General features: G+C 39.1%; 2 long non-coding RNA genes and 1 other non-coding gene across 3 annotated transcripts; 2 read left to right on the forward strand and 1 right to left on the reverse strand.

Moving 5' to 3' along the window:
- Positions 1-82: 82 nt before the first annotated feature.
- On the forward strand, positions 83-6,395 carry LOC138826277 (uncharacterized). Its single transcript, XR_011371616.1, has 3 exons — positions 83-152; positions 5,259-5,418; positions 6,266-6,395. It is a non-coding gene; the product is annotated as an uncharacterized lncRNA (long non-coding RNA).
- Positions 6,396-7,972: 1,577 nt separating this feature from the next.
- On the forward strand, positions 7,973-18,811 carry LOC138826276 (uncharacterized). The gene is made up of 3 exons (XR_011371615.1): positions 7,973-8,087; positions 8,181-8,294; positions 18,663-18,811. It is a non-coding gene; the product is annotated as an uncharacterized lncRNA (long non-coding RNA).
- Positions 12,222-12,325, reverse strand: LOC138826278 (U6 spliceosomal RNA). The gene has a single exon (XR_011371617.1). It is a non-coding gene; the product is annotated as a U6 spliceosomal RNA (small nuclear RNA).
- Positions 18,812-23,237: the final 4,426 nt, after the last annotated feature.

Consider the following 23,237-nt stretch of genomic DNA (forward strand, 5'->3'; position numbering starts at 1 on the left):
CTACCACCTGAGCTGTGCCTCCTAGCCCTTTTTACTCCTGTCATTTTGAGGATAGTGTCTCAGTTTTTGCATGGTCTGGACTGAGATCCTCCTGGTCCTGGTCTCCCAAGTAACTATAGTGGCAAGAGGTACACCCCAAGCTATCGTTTAAGGTAAGATGTAGTGAACTTTTTTCTGAGTGTTCCTTGAACTACAGCTGCGATTATAGCATGATCTACCATACCTGGCTACAGTCTTAACTTTTGTAGTATTGTTTTTGCCATCACATCAGTTTTCTCTCATATGTCTAGACTATTCTGCCCATCTCTGTGTCCTCCTTAAAATTCTCACTACAAGATCATTGATATGTGCTGTCTTTCCAGTTCACCACGGATCATTCTGATCTCCATTTTTATTTCTGCCATTTTCTATAATTTCTCTTTCTCTTGTAGCACATCTAAATCCTGCATATTCTTCAACCTCTAAAAACTTCTTCAAGCTCTTACCATTCTCAGTCAAAGCCACTGGGCGAAAACTTCAGGGTTCTCACAAGTTGATAGAAGCAGGAGCTCACCATGCTGGAACAACACTGAAACCTGGCTCTTCAACTGGGCCATTCAACTCTGAAATCTCACTGACTGTCCAAGAAAGTTTCCCATAATCCCTTACCACTGGGACATCAAGTAGTTGACCTTTCTTCCCTTTCTCTCATCTGTGATACAGAGGAAATTGCATATACAATTAAACTTTCTAGGCCAGAGATTATTGCAGCCACTGAATTATCTTCTTGTAAAAGCAAGCATTTATGGTTATAGGGAGGGAGATAGACAGAGTTACATTAGGAGAAAAAAAAGTAAAAATGGTCTAAATTACACCTAGTCTGAGCTTTTTTCTCATGTTTGTTAGTTCAACAATGCCTACCAATGCCTGCTGTGTGTGAGGCCCCACGTTAGGTACAGAGGATACAATGATAGAGGAACCCAAACAAATGTGTGATTACATAGTTTTGTGCATAATTCAGGCTGTCAAAGGATGAGCACTGGTCTAGGGAGAGGGAAGGAAACTAGGGAAAAGCATTTTGGAAAAGAATTGCTGATCTCAGGGAAGGACTTTGAATAGGCTTAAACAAGCAAAGAGGAAGTGAGAGACATTTCAAATGGAGGGAGGTACACCTACAGTGGGCCTGTGATAAATGGGAAGGAACAGGCTACTAAAAAGGGGATGATAATGGGTAGATTCTGAACACGAGGTATTCATGGTTTTAGTGACCTTAAGGTGGTAAGACCTAGTTGCGCTCTCAAGATAGAAATTGTGGCTAAATTGAGCTACAGAGCTGAGGGATAGCGCCCAGGCCCAGAGTTCAAGCCCCACAACCAGACCCAAAAAAAAGAAAGAAAGAAAGAAATTGTGGCTAAAGATTTGTAACCAGTAACGAACAGGAAGTCATGATTGGGGACTGCCTCACATCAGTCATGGGCATCTTGAGCAAATCTACAAGGAAGGTAACCAGGACAGTAGGAAGGAGTATCAGGAAGAAATTCTGGCAGAGAAAGGGAAAGAACTTAAAGAGGGCCAGAGTTTGCAGAGCCTGAGTTTCAGTGGAGGGGCTTTGCTCTCCAAGTGGTAACTGGGGAGTGATCCAATAGAGACAGTAGAATGGGACTGAAGGAAAAGCAAAGCCACAGCATGAAGGGACCATTTCAAAATGTGGTTCACATACAAAAGAATAGATATGGAGGGACAATAAGTGAAAACAACTCTCTGTAGTATCATTCTTCAGTGTGTGTTCACAGGTTCCTTGTTTTTCTTTCTAGTCATCCCTGTACAATGTGTTGGTTATTGCTTGGTTTTTTTTTTCACCTTGATAGCATACAATCTTCTGTGAAATATTTGATTTGTTTAACAATGTTTTTGAGTTTCATTCATGTGTTGTCATTTGTGTTCACTGGTGTACCACAATAGTCTCTTTATGACATACCGTAATTATCTGCTTAACTTGGAGAGGCATATGGGTTGATTCTAGTTTAGAGGAATTAATTACAGACAGTGCTAATATTAGCATATTTCATAGTTTTTTGTTTTGTTTTGTTTTGTTGGTTGTGGGGCTTGAACTCTGGGCTTGGGCGCTGTCCCTCAGCTCTTCAACTCAAGGCTAGCGCTCTAACATGTGAGCCACAGTGCCACTTCTGGTTTTCTGGTGGTTTATTGGAGATAAGAGTCTCACAGACTTTCCTGCCTGGGCTGGCTTTGAACCACAATTCTCAGATCTCAGCCTCCTGAGTAGGTAGGGTTATAGGTGTGAGCCACCAGCATTTGGCACTTCATAGTTCTTCTTGTTCTTCTTGTTCTTCTTGTTCTTGTTCTTCTTCTTCTTCTTCTTCTTCTTCTTCTTCTTCTTCTTCTTCTTCTTCTTCTTCTTCTTCTTCTTCTTCTTCTTCCTCTTCCTCCTCTTCCTCCTCTTCCTCCTCTTCCTCCTCTTCCTCTTCCTCCTCTTCCTCTTCTTCCTCTTCTTCCTCTTCTTCCTCTTCTTCCTCTTCCTCCTCCTCCTCTTCCTCCTCCTCCTCTTCCTCTTCTTCTTCTTCTTCTTCTTCTTCTTCTTCTTCTTCTTCTTCTTCTTCTTCTTCTTCTTCTTCTTCTTCTTCTTCTTCTTCTTCTTCTTCTTCTTCTTCTTCTTTTTTGTTGGTCATGGGGCTTGAACTCTGGGCTTGGGCACTGTTCCTGTGATCTTCAGCTCAAGGGGAGCACTACCACTTGAGCCACAGTGCCACTTCTGGTTTTCTGGTGATTTATTGGAGATAAGAGTCTAATGACTTTTCTGCCCAGGCTGGCTTTGAATTGCGATCTTCAGATCTCAGCCTCCTCAGTATCTAGGATTATAGGCCTGAGCCACTGATGCCTGGCTACTTATAATTCTTCTTCTTCTTCTTCTTTATTTTTTTTTTTGTATGTCGTTCATAGGGCCTGAACTCTGGGCCTGGGTGCTGTCCCTCAGCTCTTCAGCTGTAGACTAGCACTCTACCACTTGAGTCTCAACCCTACTTCCAGATTTTTTTGCTTATATGGTGCTGAGGAATCGAACTGAGGGCCTCAAGCATGCAAGGCAAGCACTCTACCACTGAGCCACCTTCCCAGTTCCAACTTCATAATTCTTATGTGACAGACCCTCTGGAGGTTAGATGCCCCTTCAGAGAAAGTCCAAAGAACAAAGATGACGAAGAGTTACAAAAAGATCATGAATTATTTTCAAGTAGGTTTTTAAAATAAAATAAAAAAGTGAGAAAATCCCATCTTCCCTTCCAATATATAGGCACAATTTTTTTTTTCAGGCACACAAAAAATTCAGACACAAATTGAATGGACAATTATAAAGTTTGGGCTCATTAGTATACAGGTTCATCTTCAACAGACATCTTTAAGCATTTTTAATGGTAGGAAGATTACAAGCTACTTGGCTACTTCTTTCATTTACATATTATAAATTCTGTAGTCATTTAGTCAATTCTCCTAACTTAAAATATTATGTTTTCTAAAAACATCCTCCTTATAGAGAGATTCCACACAGTGGTCCAATTTCAATCCTTTGTAAATTACGCTTTTAAAAATTAAAGGTTGGGCTGGGAATGTGGCTTTGTGCTAGAGTGCTTGCCTAGCATCCAGGAAGCCTGCGATTTGATTCCTCATTACCACATATATAGAAAAAGCCAGAAATGGTGGTGTGGCTCAAGTGGTAGAGTGCTAGCTATGAGCAAAAGAAGCTGTGGGACAGTGCCCAGGTCCTGAGTTCAAGCCCCAGGTTTGGCAAAAGTAAAAAATTTTTTAAAAATTAAAGGTTTCACCAGGTGCTAGATTACAGCTAATCAGATAGCTGAGATCCAAGCCAGTCTGGGCAGGAAAGAATATAATAATTTTTTTTTTTTGGATCTGGTCGTGGGGCCTGAACTCTGGGCCTGGGTGCTGTCCCTCAGCTCTTCAACTGAAGACTAGCGCTTTTTTCTTTTTGCTTATGTGGTGCTGAGGAATCGAACCCAGGGCCTCATGCATGCAAGGCAAGCACTCTACCACTGAGCCACCTTCCCAGCCCAGAATATAATAATTTTTTTATCTCCAATTAACCACATCTTTCCCCCCCCACTCCCCAGAAATGCCAGAAATAGAGATGTGGTTCAAGTAATAGAGCAGTAGTAGCCTCAAGCAAAAAAGCTGAGGGACAGCACTCAGGTCGTTAGCTCATGCTCCAGAACTGCCACCAAAAGAACAAATAAATGCTTCTGTTCTTTTTAGTGATATATATTTACCATTTAAAAACAATATGTAGCTCCTAGTTCTTCAAATACCTTGATACTGCTCTTTAGCCTGAAATTAGACATACTTTTCCAAAAATGAAGAGCTAACATTTAGTGAGATCACTGCATCCAGTCACACAATATCAGTGATATCACTAGCAATGCTGTTTTTGTTGTTGTTATTGTTGTTTAAACCTAGTAAAGAGGTCACATAACAATTTTTGATGTTTGAATTTATATTTTCATTTTCAAATGAATTGCTTGAAAATGTGATTTTCCTATTGTCCTTCAATGATGGATTATCTTTATTTTTTCCATATTTTATTATCAATTTATGGTACATGGTAGATTTATTTTGACATGTCCATATACTCATACAATGTGGGGGCTGGGAAGGTGGCTCAGTGGTAGAGTGCTTGCGTTGCATGCATGAGGCCCTGGATTTGATTCCTCAGCACCACATAAGCAGAAAAAGCCAGATGTGGCATTGTGGCACAAGAAGTAGAGAGCTAGCCTTGAGCTGAAGAGCTGAGGAACAGCACCCAGGCCCAGAGTGCAGGCCCTATGACTGACAAAAACAAAACAAAATAAAACTCATGCAATGTACCTTGATCAGACTCACACTTTCTTTTCAACTCTCCCTCAACTCTGCTAGCGAGAGATTTGATTGAAGACTCAGGATAAGGGCTCAGAGACAGAAGATTCATTACAAGAAAGAGATGAACAATAGGGTGGGCGTCTTGGGGTGCAGTAGATGTCTTGTGGAGCAAAAAGAATATTTATAGGTTCCACAAAACAGCAGAGCAATAGGGAAGTTTTCCTAAAACCATTTTTCTTGGTTCACTTCTGGATTGAATGCTCTTTCATAAATTTGCCCCATACACATAGGTTTTTGTTTTTGCTTTGCCAGTGACAGCTGCTTCTATAGAGATAGTTCCTGCCCAAGTTCTGGGAACACATTATTTGGACATTTCCTGTTTGTCTGTTTCTTTGTAGTGTGAGCTGTTGATGCTCAGTGAGCACCAGGGGAAGTTGGCTCTGTGGTCTTTTCTCTGTTCTGGTCTGTGCAAGGTAGCCTGCTCTCCCGGTGCCATTTGCAACTGAAGAGCACAGACTCTGGAGCCAAAGATCTTGCTGTGTACCTTATAGAAAAAATGTGAGTATCAATACACAATCCTGAAAACAGATAGTTATAACTCACGCATCAAGTATGTATATGGCTTATTTCAGTTCCGATCTATAGTTATTTCCGCTTTTGTTTTTGTTATTTGGAAGTTTTTGTTTTGTTGAGACAATATTTCACTATGTACCTGAGGTGTGCCCTGAACTCGTGACTCTCTTGTCTCAGCCTCTCAAGTGCTGAAGTTACAAGCCTGTGTCACCACCTTGTTCAGATTATTTTTGTTTTTTTTGACCCATTTCTGGGTCTAGAACCTAGGGCCTGAGTGCTATGGCTGAGCTTTATTGCCTAAGGCTATTGCTCTACTTGAGCCACAGCACCCCTTCCTGCCCTTTTCCTGGTTAATTGGAGATAGAGTCAAGTTGGCATAGAACTCAGCCTCCTGAGTAGATAGGATTGCATGCATGAGCCACCATGCCTAGCCTTTTTTTCTTTTCTTGGGGCGGTGGGGGGAAGGTGCTAGTGCTTGAACTTAGGGCCTAGGCACTTTCCTTTAGCTTTTTTGCTCAAGATGAGCACTCTGATGGAATTCTATGCCTCCATCAGAAAGAATGACATTTCCCCATTTGTTAGGAAATGGAAAGGTTTGGAAAAAATTATATTAAGTGAAGTAAGCCAGGCCCAAAGAAACATAGGTCCCATGGTTTCCCTTATTTGCAATATCTAGTATAGGTATGAGTCAAGCGGAAAAGGTCAGATAATGTGATGTTAGGAAAATGAACCCTTAAATATGTATTTTAATGTCTTCGTTTCTTTCATTCATGTGTTTCTAATGCATTTATAAGATTATTTCTTTGTTGCTTTGTATGTCCCTCCCCCACAGTGTAACCCCCGCTTTCACTATATTTGATGTCAGTATAACATGTGGAGGAGATGGGGACAAACAAGTCGTTTAAGGATTCGGGTGGACCTGTTGCAACAATGAGAAGTACAAAATGTCATGTCAAAACCAGCTTTACAATGTCGGTGTGGGTGGGGGGAGGGGGGTATGATTGGGTGGGGGGAAGGGGGGTGGCTGGGAAGGGAGGTGAAGGGTAAACAATGGAGGAGGCTGCAATGCTTGGTAAGAAATGTATGCATTATCCTGCCCATGTAATTGTAACCCCTCTGTACAGTATGTTCTCAAATAAAATAAAATAAAATTTTAAATTAAAAAAAAAAAAAAAGATGAGCACTCTGCCACTTGAGCCATAGTTCTACTTCTGGCCTTTTGCTTCTTAGCTACAGATAGAGTCTTCATGGACTTTCCTTCCTGGGCTGGCTTCAAACTTTGATCCTCAGATCTCAGCCTGCTGAGTAGCTAGGATTACAGTTATGAGCCATTAGCATTAGTGTTTTTATTTAGAATTTGGTCATTCTGCTGCCTAGTCATTCTCTTTGCAATCATACAGCACTCGTAAGTGATATTATTGCATGTCAGGGGAGTCTGCCATCTCTGTTAATCATCACCCTCAAAAGAAAGTCTGGAGCTTTTAAAAACTATAACTTTTATAAATCACTGAAAATATTGATACTTGTTTCCTGTAAATCGACAGAAAATTGTATGAAATCCAACAGACGGTGAGAAATTGACTATTTACTTCTGCCAAATTTGGTCTCAGCAATTATGACAAAATGCTTGGAGTTCTGGATCAAGCCACTTAGGCCTTGGGAGATCAGAACATTAATTCATGGACCCATTGTAAACTAAAGGAAAGGGAAGGCTAAGAGCTGACTCATTTGGTCAATTTTTCATATTTTTCCCTTTTCCTTCCCCTTTCCCTTTTCTTTTCCCCTTTTCCTTTTCCCTTTCCCTCTCCCTTTCTCTTTCACTCTTTCACAGTACTGGTATTTGAATTCAGGGCTTTGCTTGCTAAGCAGGTATAACTCAGCCACACCTCCTATTTTTACTTAACTTATTTTTCAAATAGAGTATTACATTTCTGTCTGGGCCAGCTTGGACTGCAATTTTCCTATTTGTATTCCCCAAATATCTGGAACTACAACTATATAATCATATGTTCAGATTTTTATTGGTTGAAATGAGGTCTCCCAAGATAAGTTCTCTTAAACTTCTTGTCTAGGCTGACCTTAAACTGTAGTCCTCCCAAGTAGCTAGGACTACAGGCATCACCACTTCTTTTTAGATAAGTTTTCACTGTGTAGCCCATGCTGGCCTTGAACTTGCTGTCTACCCAGGCTGCCCTTGAATTCTCAGTTCTTCCTCAGCCTTCTGAGTGCTGGGATCAAAGACATAACTTAGAGTGATATCTCCACTTCATTGAAAAGCAACAAAGACAAAAACTCACCTTAAACTTAACTATCACTCATATCAACTACTGAAATTTTCACTGCTTTTCCCTTTCAGAAGAAATTAGACTGACATTGTTCATTAGGATGATGCTTAATGGTTTTGTGATCTGCTGTTCCCTTCTCCCTGCGTTGGTAGTCAGCTTCTATAGCCCTCCCTAGCTTTGCCCTTGGTAATAATGTAGTAAATGATGTTCTTACCATATAAAATATTAACTACTTTATGTTTTGATAGATGTAAGACAGTTTCTGGCAAGCATGAGAGTGATTTTGGAATCCCTTTTGTCACAGAATAGTGGAAAACCGTAGTAGAAAAACTGTGTAATTCAGTGTTTTCCATGGCAGCTCATCAACTGGTAAGGAGAAGTGGCTATTTGCAATAAGCAGGGAAGGGAGTGGTGGAAATACCAGCATGTGCAGTGAATACTGAGTACTTCATCTTCCTTTAGGTCATCTTTCTCCTAGACTTCTGTTCTTTGGACTTTTCACACTGTACTCTCTTGAGAAAGTTGAAGAAGCTGTTGAAGAAGCTCTGCAATGACCCTGAAGGAGGACTGAGCAAGGTAACTTGAGTTGGCCCTGAACCTGTATTGCTTCCTCTCTTCAGAGAGATATGACTCTACCAAATAAAACATACTGGACTACAGATATATGCAAATAAATTGCCTCTAGAAGCTTTATTGGTATTTTTGCCAATAAGGATAGTAAATACCACCTTGATTTGTCATTAGCATTAGAAAGGAGGCAGAAAAGCTGTATAACTTATCTAATCATTTTAGAATATATTAAGTTACATAAAATCTATGTAAATAAAGTCTGAAAGATTTGTCTAGCCAGGTTCTTGTAGCTCATACCTGTAATACTAACTACTCAGGGTTGAGATCAGAGGATCTCAATTTGAAGCCAGTGTAGGCAGGAAAGCCTGTGAGACTCTTAGCTCCAAATAACCAGTTGGGGGGAGGGGGGCAGATGAGGAGGGGTAGGCTCGAGATGTGGCTCAATTGGTGGAGTGCTAGTCTTGAATGAAAAAGCCCAGGGACAGCACCAAGACCCTGAGTTCAATCCCCATGACAGGCACACACACAAAAAAATGAAGTCTAAAAGAGAAAATATACATGGAAAGACAAATAAGAAGGTTTGGTATTTAAAAGAATTATCTCCCATACTTAATTTTTATTATATAACATTTGTTCATAATCTTTTTGAGTTTCATAACTGCCTGATGGTAGTAGAAAGGGCATATACATTTAGCAGATCTTTTTTATTTTCTCATTTTGTTTTTTGGTGTAAAACTAGAACTCAAACTTAGTACCTGTTGCTTTGGCTCATTAGGTAGTGCACTACCAACCAACTAAACCATGCCTCCAACCCTGATGTTTTTGTTGGTTGTGGGGCTTAAACTGAGCCTGGGCATGGTGCCTGAGCTCTTCAGCTCAAAGCCAGTGCTCTACCATTTGAGCCACAGCATCTAATCCTAATCGGTTTCTTTGCCAGTATTGGTTCTTAAATTCTGGGCCTATTCCTTAGCTCCTTTTTCTCAAGACTAGCATTCTACCACTTGAGCTATTTCTGGCTTTTAATTGCAGATAAGACTTTCCTGACAAAGCTGACTTCAAACTGCAATCTTCAGATCTCAGCCTCCTGGGTAACTAGGATTAGAATCATGAGCTAAAAAGAAAACTTCCTTTATTTTTAAGAGGAAAAAAGAGTGGTCTTAGACATGCCAAGGTCCTAAGTAAAAATGTGAGCTCTTTAAACTTTTAATTCAGTGTTTTTCTCCAGTGGAATTCATACCAGTACTTATTTTTAAAAATAGTTCTGTCACTGCTAAAAGATAAAAGCATGAGTCCCTAAAGTATAACCCTAATGCACTTCTGCTGAGTGATAGATGTCTATTGACCAGCTTAGCCTGTGTAAAATTTCATCAGGGCTGTCAAAGCCTGTGATCTACAGCACTGATAGTCTATTGTGACAGTTGGTTCTGTAATAGTATCTGGAATTTTCTCCTACTCATTTGTCTGCCTAGCTGGATGTTGAGACCTGGCAGCAGGAACAGCCTGTGGTACTACATACATGGACCAAGAAATCTGCCCATAACTATGAAAATAACTGCCATGAAGTATCTGTCTTTGTTAGCCCAGGGGCAACCTATTTTGAAGTAGAATTTGATGAGAGGTGTGAAACCGAAAAGCGCTAAGACTTACATGTATTTTCTTCCAAGCAATAGTGGATCAAAAACAAGAGAAAGAATATAATAGAGATTATGCCTTCACAGGTATGATTATCTGGAATTTACAGATTCTAGAGTTAGGAAGACACACTGACATAAAACTTGGTACTTATAAGTGGCCTAAGGTAAGTCATATTCCCAAATCAAGGTAAATAAGTACTTCTGTAGCAATTCTTGTCCTTTTTCCAACTTTAGAGCTAAAGGTATGGTGTTTGGAAAAAGAAGGACTACCTAGGCTCTGCTGGCTCATGTTGATAATGTTCAAAATCCTAGCTACTCAGCAGGTTGATATCTGAGGAATAAGATTTAAAGCTAGCCTAGGTAGACAAATCTAAGAGAGCCTTATCTCAACCAGCAAAAAGCAAGAGTGGAGACTTGTTTTGAATGGTAGAATGACAGCCATGACCAAAATAGCTGAAAAAGACTCAAAGCTCTAAGTACAAACCTTAATACTGGCACATTTCTAGAATGTGTTATTAGATAGTTTTGACCATACATCAGGCTGTCAAGGGATGAACACAGGTTTAGGGAGAGGGAAGTCAACTAGGGAAAGGCATTTTAGAAAAGAAGTGCTGAGCTCAGGGCAGGACTTTGAATCAGCTTAAACAAGCAAAGAAGAAGGTAGAGACATTTCAAATGGAGGGCGGTACACCTACAGTGGGCCTGTGATGAAATGGGAAGGAACAGGTGACTAAAAAGGGGATGATAATGGGTAGATTCTGAACATGTGGTACTTGTGGTTTTAGTGGCCTTCAAGTGGTAAGACCTAGTTGCACTCTCAAGATAGACATTGTGGCTAAAGATTCGTAACCAGTAACGAACAGCAAGTCATGATTGGGGACTACCTCACATCACTCATGGGCATCTTGAGGAAATCTACAAGGAAGGTATCCAGGACAGTAGGAAGGAGTATCAGGAAGAAATTCTGGCAGAGAAAAGAGAAAGAACTTAAAGAAGGCCAGAGTTTGCAGAGCCTGGGGTTCAGTGGAGAGGCTTTGCTCTGCAGGTGGTAACTGGGGAGTGATCCAATAGAGACAGTAGAATGGGATTGAAGGAAAAGCAAAACCACAGCATGAAGGGACCATTTCAAAATGTGGTTCACATACAAAAGAATAAATATGGGGGTCTGGGAAAGTGGCTCAGTGGTAGAGTGCTTGCCTTGCATGCATGTGGCCCTGGGTTTGATTCCTCAGCACCACATAAGCAGAAAAAGCTGGAAGTGGTGCTGTGGCTCAAGTGGTAGAGCACTATCCTTGAGCTGAAGAGCTGAGGGACAGCGCCCAGGCCAGAGTTCAGGCCCCACAACCGGACCCAAAAAAACCCGAAACTGTACAGAGGTGTCACATTTCTGGGAGTAAATAATGAGTACATTTCCTAACAAGCATTGTTCCCTCCTCCCACCATCCCTTCCCTCCCACCTCCACAAATACACTCCCCTCCCCCTTCCCCTGCCTAAATTGTAAAGTTCATTTTTCAACAGAGTGTCTTGTGCATCTCATTGTTACAATGGGTTAACCTGTATCCCTATTTAACCATTTTGTATTTCCCTTCCCCTCGCCAAATTAGAGAAACGTATGCACAGGATGTTGGTTTACCAACTTCAAATACAATGAAAACAGGGGTTATAGCGTGGGGGAGGAACATATACAGAAACAAAAAAAATCACATCACACATCATAAGTACATTAGAAACAATAACAAGAAAGTAAACAAATACTTGTGTCCCTATCTTAGGGTTCATTTCCCTTAATATCATCTTATCTGCTCATATGCACATAGCTTTTGATGTATTCTGCTTATCACAGACATATATTAGTTATTGAAAATAAGGGAAACCATGGGACCTATGTTTCTTTGGACTTGTTTTACTTCACTTAATAAATTTTTTTCCCAAGACTTTCCAATTCCTAACAAATTGGGCGATACCATTCTTTCTGATGGAGGCATAGAATTCCATTGTGTATATATACCCATATTTTCTTGATCCATTCATCTACTGAGGGGCATCAGGGTTGGCTCTATATCAGCTATTGTAAATAATGCTGCAGTAAACATACTTGTGCTGGTAGTTTTAGTATGGTCTTGTTTGTGATCATTTGGGTAAATGCCCCAAAGTGGGATTGCTGGGTCATAGGAGAGCTTTATATGGAGTCTTTTGATGAGCCTCCATATTGCTTTCCAAAGTGGTTGAACAAGTTTACACTCCCACCAAGAATGCAGTAGAGTCCCTGTAGCCACATACTCTCCAGCATCTGTTGTTGCAAAAATGGAACATTTCACTAATTTGCGTGTCAGCCTTGCTCAGGGGCCATGCTAATCTCTGTATTGTTCCAATTTTAGCATATTTGCTGCCTAATTGAGCACAGAACATTTTTTATATGTAAAGTGTAATTGATTTTCTTAAACTAGACAATTCAAAAAAAGTAAGCTCAAAAGATTTCTTGTGAAATTTTAGAACCATGTATTTCTTTTTTTTAGCAATACAACAAACTGTTAGTACCATGTATTTCTTACATAAGCACACATTTAAGAAGAAAGTCAAGATTGGCATGTCAAAAACAAAATAATTCCAGATATTTGTTGTTCAAGAGATGTGTAGGAGGAGGAATTCAATTATTCTATACAAGGCACCTGTCATAATGAACACTGCAGCAAGTGTTAAGGTTTGTTAAAAGTGTTAAATGTATTTAATTTTGGGTATTTGCTTATATATGCCAAAATTAGGACTGTTTGGCAGGTCATAAACTTTTCTATAAAGTATTTAAGGTTTATGGTAGCAGACATATGGTACTAATTATGTACATTTCAGAGTTTATAGAAACATTACCAATAAGAAGTTGCAAAGTCTTTGCGTAAAGAAGCAGAGTGAAGAGTTAAGACTTTGTTAAGTACATAGTTTCTGTTAAATTTTTAGGGCTTCCTTACTTTACATGTTAGTGAGGAACAAATGATGATATAAGCCATATACAAATGATGAGATGAACCATAAAAAGTAATCTTCGTGGGTAACTTTAAAGACTACTCATAGCCTATAAAACTCTTTTTAAAGGGCTGGGAAGTTGGCTCAGTGGTAAAGCGCTTGCCTTGCGTGCTTGAGGTCCTGGGTTCGATTACTCAGCACCCATAAGCAAAAAAACAATCCAGAAGTGGTGCTGTGGCTCAAGTGGTAGAGAACTAGCCTTGAGCTGAAGAGCTGAGGGGCAGTGCCCAGACTCAGAGTTCAGGCCCACGACTGGACCCAAAATAAAAACCCAAACAAAATCCTCTGTTTGAACATCATAATCTTAGCCAGTTTTAAATGCACAGGAATATGAGAAAATAGTAAAATCTAATATGTAGAACACTTCAAATACTGAAAACACTGGTAATTGTTTTTTTAATTTTATTAATCATTAATATTTAATTTTCAGTTTTCTTTATTTGTTGCATTGTTTCCCTTTTTGTAATATAATACAACTTTTTATAAGTCGTCATCAGGAGGTACTTTGAGAAGCTTACTGGGATGGCCAAAGATTTTTTATAGGTGCATGTGAGTTTACAAAGAAGAAAATTAAGAACAAAATATTTATTAAAAAAATTATCAAGTACAGTCTGAATCAGGAGGGATGAAAAATGTCCACACTCAAAATCTTAGCCCTCATCTGAAGTGGTGGTATTACAGAGTTGAGACCACAAAAGTGAGAGACTGTTTTTGTGTTTTTTTTTAATATTTTATTTTATTTTATTTGAGAACATACTGTACAGAGGGGTTACAATTACATGGGCAGGATAATGCATACATTTCTTACCAAGCATTGCAACCTCCTCCTTTGTTTACCCTTCACCTCCCGTGTTTTTTGTTTTTGTCAGTCGTGAGGCTTGAACTCTGGGCCAGAGCGCTGTCCCTGCACTCTTCAGCTCAAGGCTGGCTCTCTACCCCTTGAGCCATGGCGCCACTCTGGTTTTCTAGTGGTTTATTAGAGATAAGTCTCACGGACTTTCCTGCCCAGGCTGGCTTTGAACTGTGATCCTCAGAACTCAGCCTCCTGCATAGCTAGGATTATAGTCGTGAGCTGCTGGCACCCAGCATTGTTTTGTTGATTTTTATTTTGTTGGTCATGGGGCTTGAACTCTGGGGCCTGGGTGCTGTCCCTCAGCTCAAGGCTAGCGCTACCACTTGAGCCTTCGTCTTTTTCTACTTCTGTGGTGCTGAGAAATCAAACCCAGGGCCTCATGCATTGCAAGGCAAGCACTCTACCATTGAGCCACCTTCCCAGCTCCTGAAAGACTGTGTTTTAAAAAATCATCTAAACAACATTTGCTTTCTGCTTTGGGTTATATAATGAAATATATGAATATCTTTTTATATTTTTGTGAATTGTCATACTTCTAAATTTATACTAACTTCAGCCACTTTATCCTTTTCAAAGTCATGAAATATCGCTGAGAAATTTCTTCTGGGAAAATTGTATTTGCACTTATAATTTCTTCTGAGTCATTTTTATTTTTATTTATTTTTTATTTTTTTATTGTGAAAAAACTGTACAGAGGGGTTACAATTACATGGGCAAGATAATGAGTACATTTCTTATCAAGCATTGTAGCCTCCTCCTTTGTTTCCCCTTCCCATTCCTTCCAAGCCTCCCCCCCTCACCCAGTACTCCCCCCAACCCCCCACCAAAGTTGTAAAGTTCATTTTCGACATGACAACTTGTACTTCTCATTGTTGCAATGGGTCCATCTGCATCCTTATTTAAACGACTTGTTTTTCCCCTTCCCCTCCACAAATTATACCGACATCAAATACAGTGAAAGCAGGTGTTATACTGTGGGGGAGGGACATACAAAGCAACAAAGAAATAATCATATAAATGAGTTAGAAACAAATGCATGAAAGAAAAAAAACATTTAAATACATATCTTAGGGTTCATTTTCCTAACATCACCTTATCTGACCTTTTATGCTTGACTCATACTTATACTAACTATTGCAAATGAGGGAAACCCTGGCACCTATGTTTCTTTGGGCTTGGCTTACTTCACTTAATATAATTTTTTCCAAGTTGTTCCAGGCCCATATCAAGCACTGAAATAGAAACAGCAATAAGAGACCTCCCATCTAAGAAAAGTCTAGGACCAGATGGTTTTACAGTGGAATTCTACAAGGCCTTCAAAGCAGAGCTCACACCAATACTCCTACAACTCTTCAATGAAATTGAAAGAGAAAGTTCACTACCGAACACATTCTATGAAGCCATCATAACCCTCATCCCAAAACCAGGCAGGGACTCATCATTTTTATTTTTTATCAAAATCATTTTATATTTTATGCCGATGGATTATCATACATCAAATACCTTCAAATGTACATGTAGAGTCTAAAGATAGCAGTATGAATATTCTCATACAGCTCTTGTTTATCTGTTATGTACTTTCAGTATTATGTTACTTCTCTCTTTCACCGTTTTTCATTCATAGTCTTTCTCTTTCATGCTCCATGTCTGCTACTTAGAATTTCTGCTGGTCTTTTGTCCTTCAGGATCCACTGGTTTTGTGGGAACATGATAGGGACCAACAGTTTCCCTTGCATTCTTTAAGAATTCTAAGAGTGACGTGATATTATTCTTTGCCATTCTAAATGGCAAAACAACAGATCTAGGAATTCCTTTTCACTTTTACTTCTATTATAAATTTTATCTCAAAGGAATCATTGGGATAGATAAGATATTTTATCTTGTGACTTAAAAGTTCTTTTTCTTTTACAATCAACCTTTTTCTTTGATTATCAGTAAGTAACTACATGTAATGAAAACAAAGCTATCCTATGGTAAGTAGACCGAAGTTGTTCACAGGGATGAAAAACAAGGTAATGGGGCAAGTGAGAACAAAGGATACCCATCATAGAGCACAGCTCCTCAGAGCAGTTTATCATGTACACTTTGTGAGAATGACAATGTGCTGGGAACTATTGATTAAATCACTGAACACTGATTTATATATATGTACATATATTTGCATATGTATATTTATTTATATATGCATATATGTATGCATATGCCCTTATATATGTACACACATATGTTACTATACACATAAATTCACACATACATATACACATGTATACATGCACACATGGAGAAAGACACATATTTACAGCCAACACAAGTTTCACTAGTTGTTGAATATGCCTTAGATGGAATATTTGAAACAAAATATGTTGAAAATGTATTTGTCTCTATTAGTTCTTTTACCACTCCTCTTATCTCTTAAAACTGGTAGGTTTTGACAGATTTGACTTGCAAAATGCAGTACAAGTCACTCAGAAATCTCAGTAAGTAAAGAACATATCGTGTTTCCCAGCTCCCTACAGAATGCTTGCTCTTATAGACATTCTCAACAACCAAAGTAGCAGGAAAATGCCCTGGTAAAAAAATAAAGTTATATATCTCATTGTTGCAATGGGTCCACCTATATCCCTAGTTAAACGATTTGTTTTTTCCCTTCCCCTCCAAAAATTATACCTACATCAATACAGTGAAAGCAGGGGTTATACCGTGGGGGAGGAACATACAAAGCAACATAGAAATCATCTTATAAATATGTTAGAAACAATTTCATGAAAGTCAAAAAACCAAAAAAATCATTTGAATACTTATCTTGGGGTTCATTCCCCTAACATAAACTTATCTGACCTTTTCTGCTTGACTCAGACATATACTAGTTATTGCAAATAAGGGAAACCATGGAACCTATGTTTCTTTGGGCCTGGCTTACTTCACTTAATATAATTTTTTCTAAGTTTTACCACTTCCTAACAAATGTGGCAATGTCATTCTTTCTGATGGAGGCATAGAATTCCATTGTGTATATATACCACAATTTCTTGATACATTCATCTACTGAGGGGCATCTGGGTTGGTTCCATATCTTAGCTATGGTAAATAATGCTGCAATAAACATAGTTGTGCTGGTAGTTTTAGTATGGTCTTGTTTGTGATCATTTGGGTAAATGCTCAAAAGTGGGATTTCTGGGTCATAAGGCAGCTCTATGTGGAGTCTTTTGAAGAACCTCCATACTGCTTTCCAAAGTGGTTAAACAAGTTTACACTCCCACCAACAATGTACAAAAGTACTCTTCTGTCAACATTCCCTCCAGCATCTTTTGTTATTAGAGTTCTTTATTATAACCATTCTAACTGGGGTGAGGTGGAATCTCAATGTTGTTTTGTCGAAAAATGAGCTTTACAACTTTGGTGGGTGGGGAGATGACCAGGTGTGGGTGGGAAGATGGGAAGGGATGGAAAGGGGAAAGAAAGAGGAGACAACTATGCTTGATAAGAAATGTACTCGTTATGTTGCCCATGTAACTGTAACTCCTCTGTACGGTATTCTCACAATAAAAATAATAAAATTATAAGGCTCTAAATGGCATCCTTCCTTGAGCTCTTTTCCAACAGCCAGCATCAATTCCCAAGCAGATGAAAGAGTCCTCAGAAGACTGGACCTCAGATCAACATTTAACCAACCCATTTGAAAAGTCCTATGAGAGAAATGCTGGCTGAGGTCTGGCTGATTTCCTGGCCAAGAAAATAAGAAAAGAAGAAAGTATTTTTAATGTATTAAAGTTTGAGAATAATTTGTAACTTGTCAATAAATGTGTAGAACACAACTATACCAACTGACAAAAAATGATGTGCTCTTGGACTTGGTGAGTGATTTTACATGTGTTTACATAAGTAGAATCAGCAAAAATCAAGCCAGCATTTCTTCATTTAAGATATGAAGAAAGGATACAGGTTGACCCATTGTAATAATGAACTGCACAAGACACTCTATCAAAGAGGGGGTGGAGGGATGAGTTGGGGAAGTGTGAAAAGAAGGGATGGTAGGGGAAAAACAAAGGAGAGGGTGCTCAATAAGAAATGTACTCATGCTGGGCGCTGGTGGCTCAGGCCTCTAATCCTAGCTACTCAGGAGGCTGAGATCTGAGGATCTGATTTAAAGCCAGACTGGGCAGGAAAGTGTGAGAAATTCTTTTTTTTTGGAGGGAGGGGTCCAGTTGTGGGGCCTGAACTCTGGGCTTGGGCGCTGTCCCTCAGCTCTTCAGCTCAAGGCTAGCACTGTACCACTTGAGCCACAGCGCCACTTCAGGCTTTTTTCTTTTTGCTTATGTGGTGCTGAGGAATTGAACCCAGGGCCTCAAGCATGCAAGGCAAGCGCTCTACCACTGAGCCACCTTCCCAGCCCCCAAGAAATTCTTATCTCCAATAAACCACCAAAAAACAGGAAGTGGCACTGTAGCTCAAGTGGTAGAGTGCTAGCCTTGAGCTGAAGAACTGAGGGACAGCACTCAGGCCCAGAGTCCAAGCCCTATGAACGACAATAGAGAAAAAACGAGAAATGTACTCATTACCTTACTTATGTAACTGTAACCCCTCAGTACAGTATCTTTACAATAAAAATATATATTAAAAAGATACAAGGAAAATTTCTGTACTTATAGGAAGTTGTATTTGTCACATCAGTAAGGTATTGGTTTTAGGACCAGAGGCATATTACACTTTGGATAGTCAAATTCTCTATGTGAACACAGCATATTACTTACATTAGAATCTGCCCACAACCTAGTACAGAGTAATTGCTATGAAAATTTTTACTACATTCTATGTTTGTAATGAAAAATAAAAGTATATGCACTATTAATAGATACAATTTTTTTCAGATAATTTTTGCCCACATTTTATGGATGGAATTGGGAGAGCAATTTTGAAAAGCACAAATTTCATCACCAAGACCGGTCTGCAAAACAAGGAGCTAATACAGCATCACTGAATAGTATGGAACTCCAAGGAGAAGTACTTGAATTGACAGTATCAGAAAGTGTAAGCACACAAGAACTTTTTAGAAATGCAGCTGCTAGATTTCTCATGGAGAGCTTTCATAACACTTTGTGAAACACCAAGTCAGAACCTCACTGAAGTGTAGATGGATTTCCCTCACCTTTCTGTCATGCTCAGTCATTATCAATCAACATATAGCTAATCTCTAATAATCCTCTAATAACAAAATATTGATGGAGTATATATATGCAGAAAACCTGGGAAGGCTAAATTTTTTCAATTAGGACAGTTTGTATTCTATGATCCAGCAGAGTGGAAACTAGGTAAGAATCCATTTACAGTCTTCTGAATAATTCTGCTTCTGACCACATCAGTTATTTATCCATACCTGTGCTGGAGTGAGCGCTTTTTAAAAGACTTTAATGATTTTAAATTTAAATTTAAATGTGGAATGAAATTAGTTTCAATAGTGCATTACATTAAGATATTTAGAAACAACTGAGAAACCTAAAGGTCTATAAGATTTTTTTGGAAGTGAAGAGATATTGGAATTTCTTTCTTTATATTTTAAGCAATTTGCAAAAAGAATTGGCAAATAAAATTTATATTTGCAGCAGACTTGACACTTATTAAATTTTGTATGGTAAAGAGCACAGCCTCAACAATATGTCAATGCTATCCTCTTATTTATCTTTAAAGGTTTATGCTTCTGGTCTCTTAATATTAAAACAAAACTTTTTAAATCTTTAGCTAGTAGTCCAAAGGGTTTTGCTTCATCATGTCAGTGTTGAATAGAGTGTATGTATGTATGTTGAATAGAGTGTATGTACACTTCAATGTACAATACATCTGGATCATTGTCAAACTTTCCACTTTTCTTCCTTCCCTTATCCCAACCCGACCTATCCCTTCAAGTTTTCTATTTATATTCTCACATATATGCAGAAGTAGGCCCTGAGAGGAGACTCGAGCTGGGACAGCTTCTTTCCAGGCTTTGCCTTTGTTTTGGGGATTTTAGGAAAAAAAAACCCTCTAAACAAGGTTAACTCGACCTTGGCTCCAACCAGCACAGTTCTTGGAATGGAAAGAATGCCTCTATGCTCCCCTCCCCTTAACAACCTAACCCACCTTGATTGTTCAGTGAAAGACTGACACATAAAACAGGTAGGTTGTAATCTGGCTCCAACTGGTGACACCACGTGCTTTATGGTAAACCCTGCCTTTTGCACATGCTTACAGTAAACTCCACCTATTGGCCATCTGTGTGTGGTCTGGTATGACCATACAATCCTTTGTGTGTGTTACGATCCCATTGGTCACCTGCGCATGACCAGGCTCGACCTCATGGATTTTGTCTTTAAAAACCAAAGAATGGGGGCCGCTCGGGGTCACAGTATCAGCTCCCGAGCCTGTGCTGAGGCCCTGGCTGATCAGTGTAGGAATCTCAATAAAGTTGCTTCCTTATTAACAACTTTGTTGCAGTGGAGTCTGTCACTCTGGAAGATTAGGTGGGCTTGCCTGCCCTGAGTAGGGGGTCTTCTTACTACATTTAATGGGGGCTTGTCCAGGATAGAGCTGAGGGGGATTGAAGTCCCTGGCCAGGAGGACAGTATGTGGGCACTTAGCTGTTGGAGAGAAGTTCCGAGAAAAGCCTTGAGGTAAGCACGGTGGACCTAGGTAGAGAAGGGAGAAGGCGCCAGAGTGAGGCCAAAAGTAGGGTGAGGCTGGACACAGCAGAGTCCCCTACGGCTGAGGAGTTCCAGGGATGCCTGGACCCCTCAATTCCACCAGTCCTAGCAGTCCTAGTTGGACGGGGGCTTGCTTAAAAAGTAACTTTTGGTTTTGGGATCCCTCCTCATTCTGTGTATAATTGTGTCTGTCTGTGTCTCATTTTGCTTTTGCTTTTGCTTGCCGTATTTGTAATTGGTTTTATTTTACAGAAAAAATATGGGGCAACGAGAGTCTGCTCCTGGGACACCCCTAAACTTTGTCCTAGTTCGTTTAAAACAAAAACAAAAACTGCTGGTTCTGCTTTGGTAACTTGCTTTTTTTTGTCAATTATGAAACTGCCACCGACCACCTGCAAGTGGCCCCATTTGCAAACACCATTTACTGAAAAGGCTATATTTTTTCCAATATAGTTCTTTAGCTCCCTTACTGAAAATTAGGTGGCTATAGGTCTGTGCGTTCATTTCTGGGTCTTTAGTCCTATTCCATCGGTCCTCAGGTCGGGTCTTGTGCCAGTACAAGCTCTTTGGATTTCTATGGTAGAGTAGAATTTGAGTTAGAGTTTGAGTAGAGTAGAGTTTTCTATGGTAGTAGAGTTTGAATTTTGGTATTTATCTTCCTCCAGCACTGTTCTTTCTACTCAGGATTTTTTTTTTTTTTTTTTTTTGCTATTCAGAGACTTTTATTGTTCCATATGAATTTTTAGATTGCCTCTTCTATTTCATTGGAGAATGAGGTTGCAATTTTAATAGGTATCTCATTGAATTTGTACTTAGCCTTTGACAGTATTGTCATTTTCACGATGTAATCCTCCCAATCCAGGAGCATGGGAGGTTTTTCCCCTTGCTTAGTTCTGCTTTAATTTCCTTTCTCAGGTTTTAAAGATTTTGTCATAGAGCTCCTTCACCTCGTTTGTTAAGTTCATTCCTACTATTTTATTTTTTGTGGAACTATTATAAAAGGGGGTGTTTTCCTAATTTCAACCGTGTTCTTCTCATTATTGGCATACAGGAAAGTCATTGATTTATAGGGTTAATTTTATTCCCTGCTCCTTTGCCAAAGTTTCTGATCAGCTCAAGTAACTTGGGAGGGAAGTCCATGGGATTCTTTAAATACAAGATCATGTCATCTGCAAAGAGGGAGAGCTTTACACATTCTTCCTTATTTGGGTCCCCTTTATGTCTGCATCTTGTCTTACTGCTGTAGCTAGGCATTCTAATACTAGTTTAAAGAGGAGTGGGGAGAGTCGACACTCTTGTCTCATTCCTGAATTTAGAGGAAATGGCCTTAATATTTCACCATTAAGTATAATGCTGGCTGCAGGTTTGTCATATATAGCCTTTATTATTTTGATGTATGTTCCACGGATTCATAGTTTTTCCAAAACCTTCATCATAAAGGGGTGTTGGATCTTGTCAAATGTTTTTTTTGCATCTATTGAGATAACTATGTTGTTCTGATCCTTGCTCTTGTTAATGTGATGAATTATATTGCTTTGCATATATTGAGCCAGATTTGCATCCCTGAAATGAATCCTGTTTGATCATGGTGTATGATTCTTTTCATGACTTGTTGAAGTCGATTGGCGAAGATTTTGTTGAGAAGTTTTCTGTCAATAATCATCAAAAAATAGGTCTATAGTTCTCTTTTTCGATGAGTCCCTGCCTGGTTTGGGGATGAGGGTTATGCTGGTTTCATAAAAAGAGTGTGATAGTGAATTTTTGCTTTGAATTTCATTAAAGAGGTGGAGAAGTATTGGTGTGAGTTTTGCTTTGAAGTCCTTGTAGAATTGAGCTGTAAATCCATCCAGTCCTGGACTTTTCTTGGGTGGGAGGTCTCTTATTGCTGCTCTATTTCCATGCTTCATATGGGTCTGTTGTTTTAAATCATCTTGGTTAAGTTTGGGCATGTCAATATTTGCTAGAAACTAGTCCGTATCTTTTAGATTCTCAAACTTATTAGTATAAAGGTTTGAGAAGTATCCCCTTATATATTATGAATCTTGGCTGTTTCTGTAGTTATATTTCCACTGTCCTCTCTTGAGTTTGTTTATGTGAATGTGTTCTCCTTTTTTCCATTCCATAGGATTTGTTAAGGGTCTGTCAATTTTATTTTTTGAAGAGCCATCTTTTTGTTTTGTTAATTCTTTCTATAGTTCTTTTTTGTACTCTAATTCATTTAATTCGGATTTAATTTTATTTGCTTCCATCTACTGGATTGGGGTTTGGCTTGTTTTTCTTTTTTCAAAGAGCTTTAGTTGCCTCATTAAATTGTTGGTTTCAGATTTTTCCAATTTGGTAATGTGCAAACTCAGAGCTATAAACTTGCTTCTGAATACTGCCTTTGCTGTGTCCTAGAGGAGTTGGTAATTTGTGTGATCATTTTTTTTTGAATATCATGAACATTTGAATTTCCTTTCTAATCTCTTCCATGACCCACTGGTGGTTCAAAATTGTGCTGTTCAGCCTCTATGTGTTACAGTATTTACTTTGGTGGCTTTTGGTATTGAATTATAATTTTATTCCCTTGTGGTCTGAGAGAATGCAGGGTATAATTTCAATGTTTCTGAATTTGGACAGATTTGCTTTGTGGCCTAAATATGGTTCATGTTCCATGTGTTGCTGAGAAGAAGGTGTACTCTGTTTGGGCTGGGTCAAATATTCGGTAAATGTTGGTTAGGACTAGTTGATCTATGCAGATTTTAAGATCTGTAGTTTATCTGGTGAGTT

Source organism: Dipodomys merriami, unplaced genomic scaffold (assembly GCF_024711535.1).
Source record: "Dipodomys merriami isolate MVZ:Mamm:240054 unplaced genomic scaffold, mDipMer1.0.p SCAF_1404, whole genome shotgun sequence".
NCBI lineage: Eukaryota > Metazoa > Chordata > Mammalia > Rodentia > Heteromyidae > Dipodomys > Dipodomys merriami.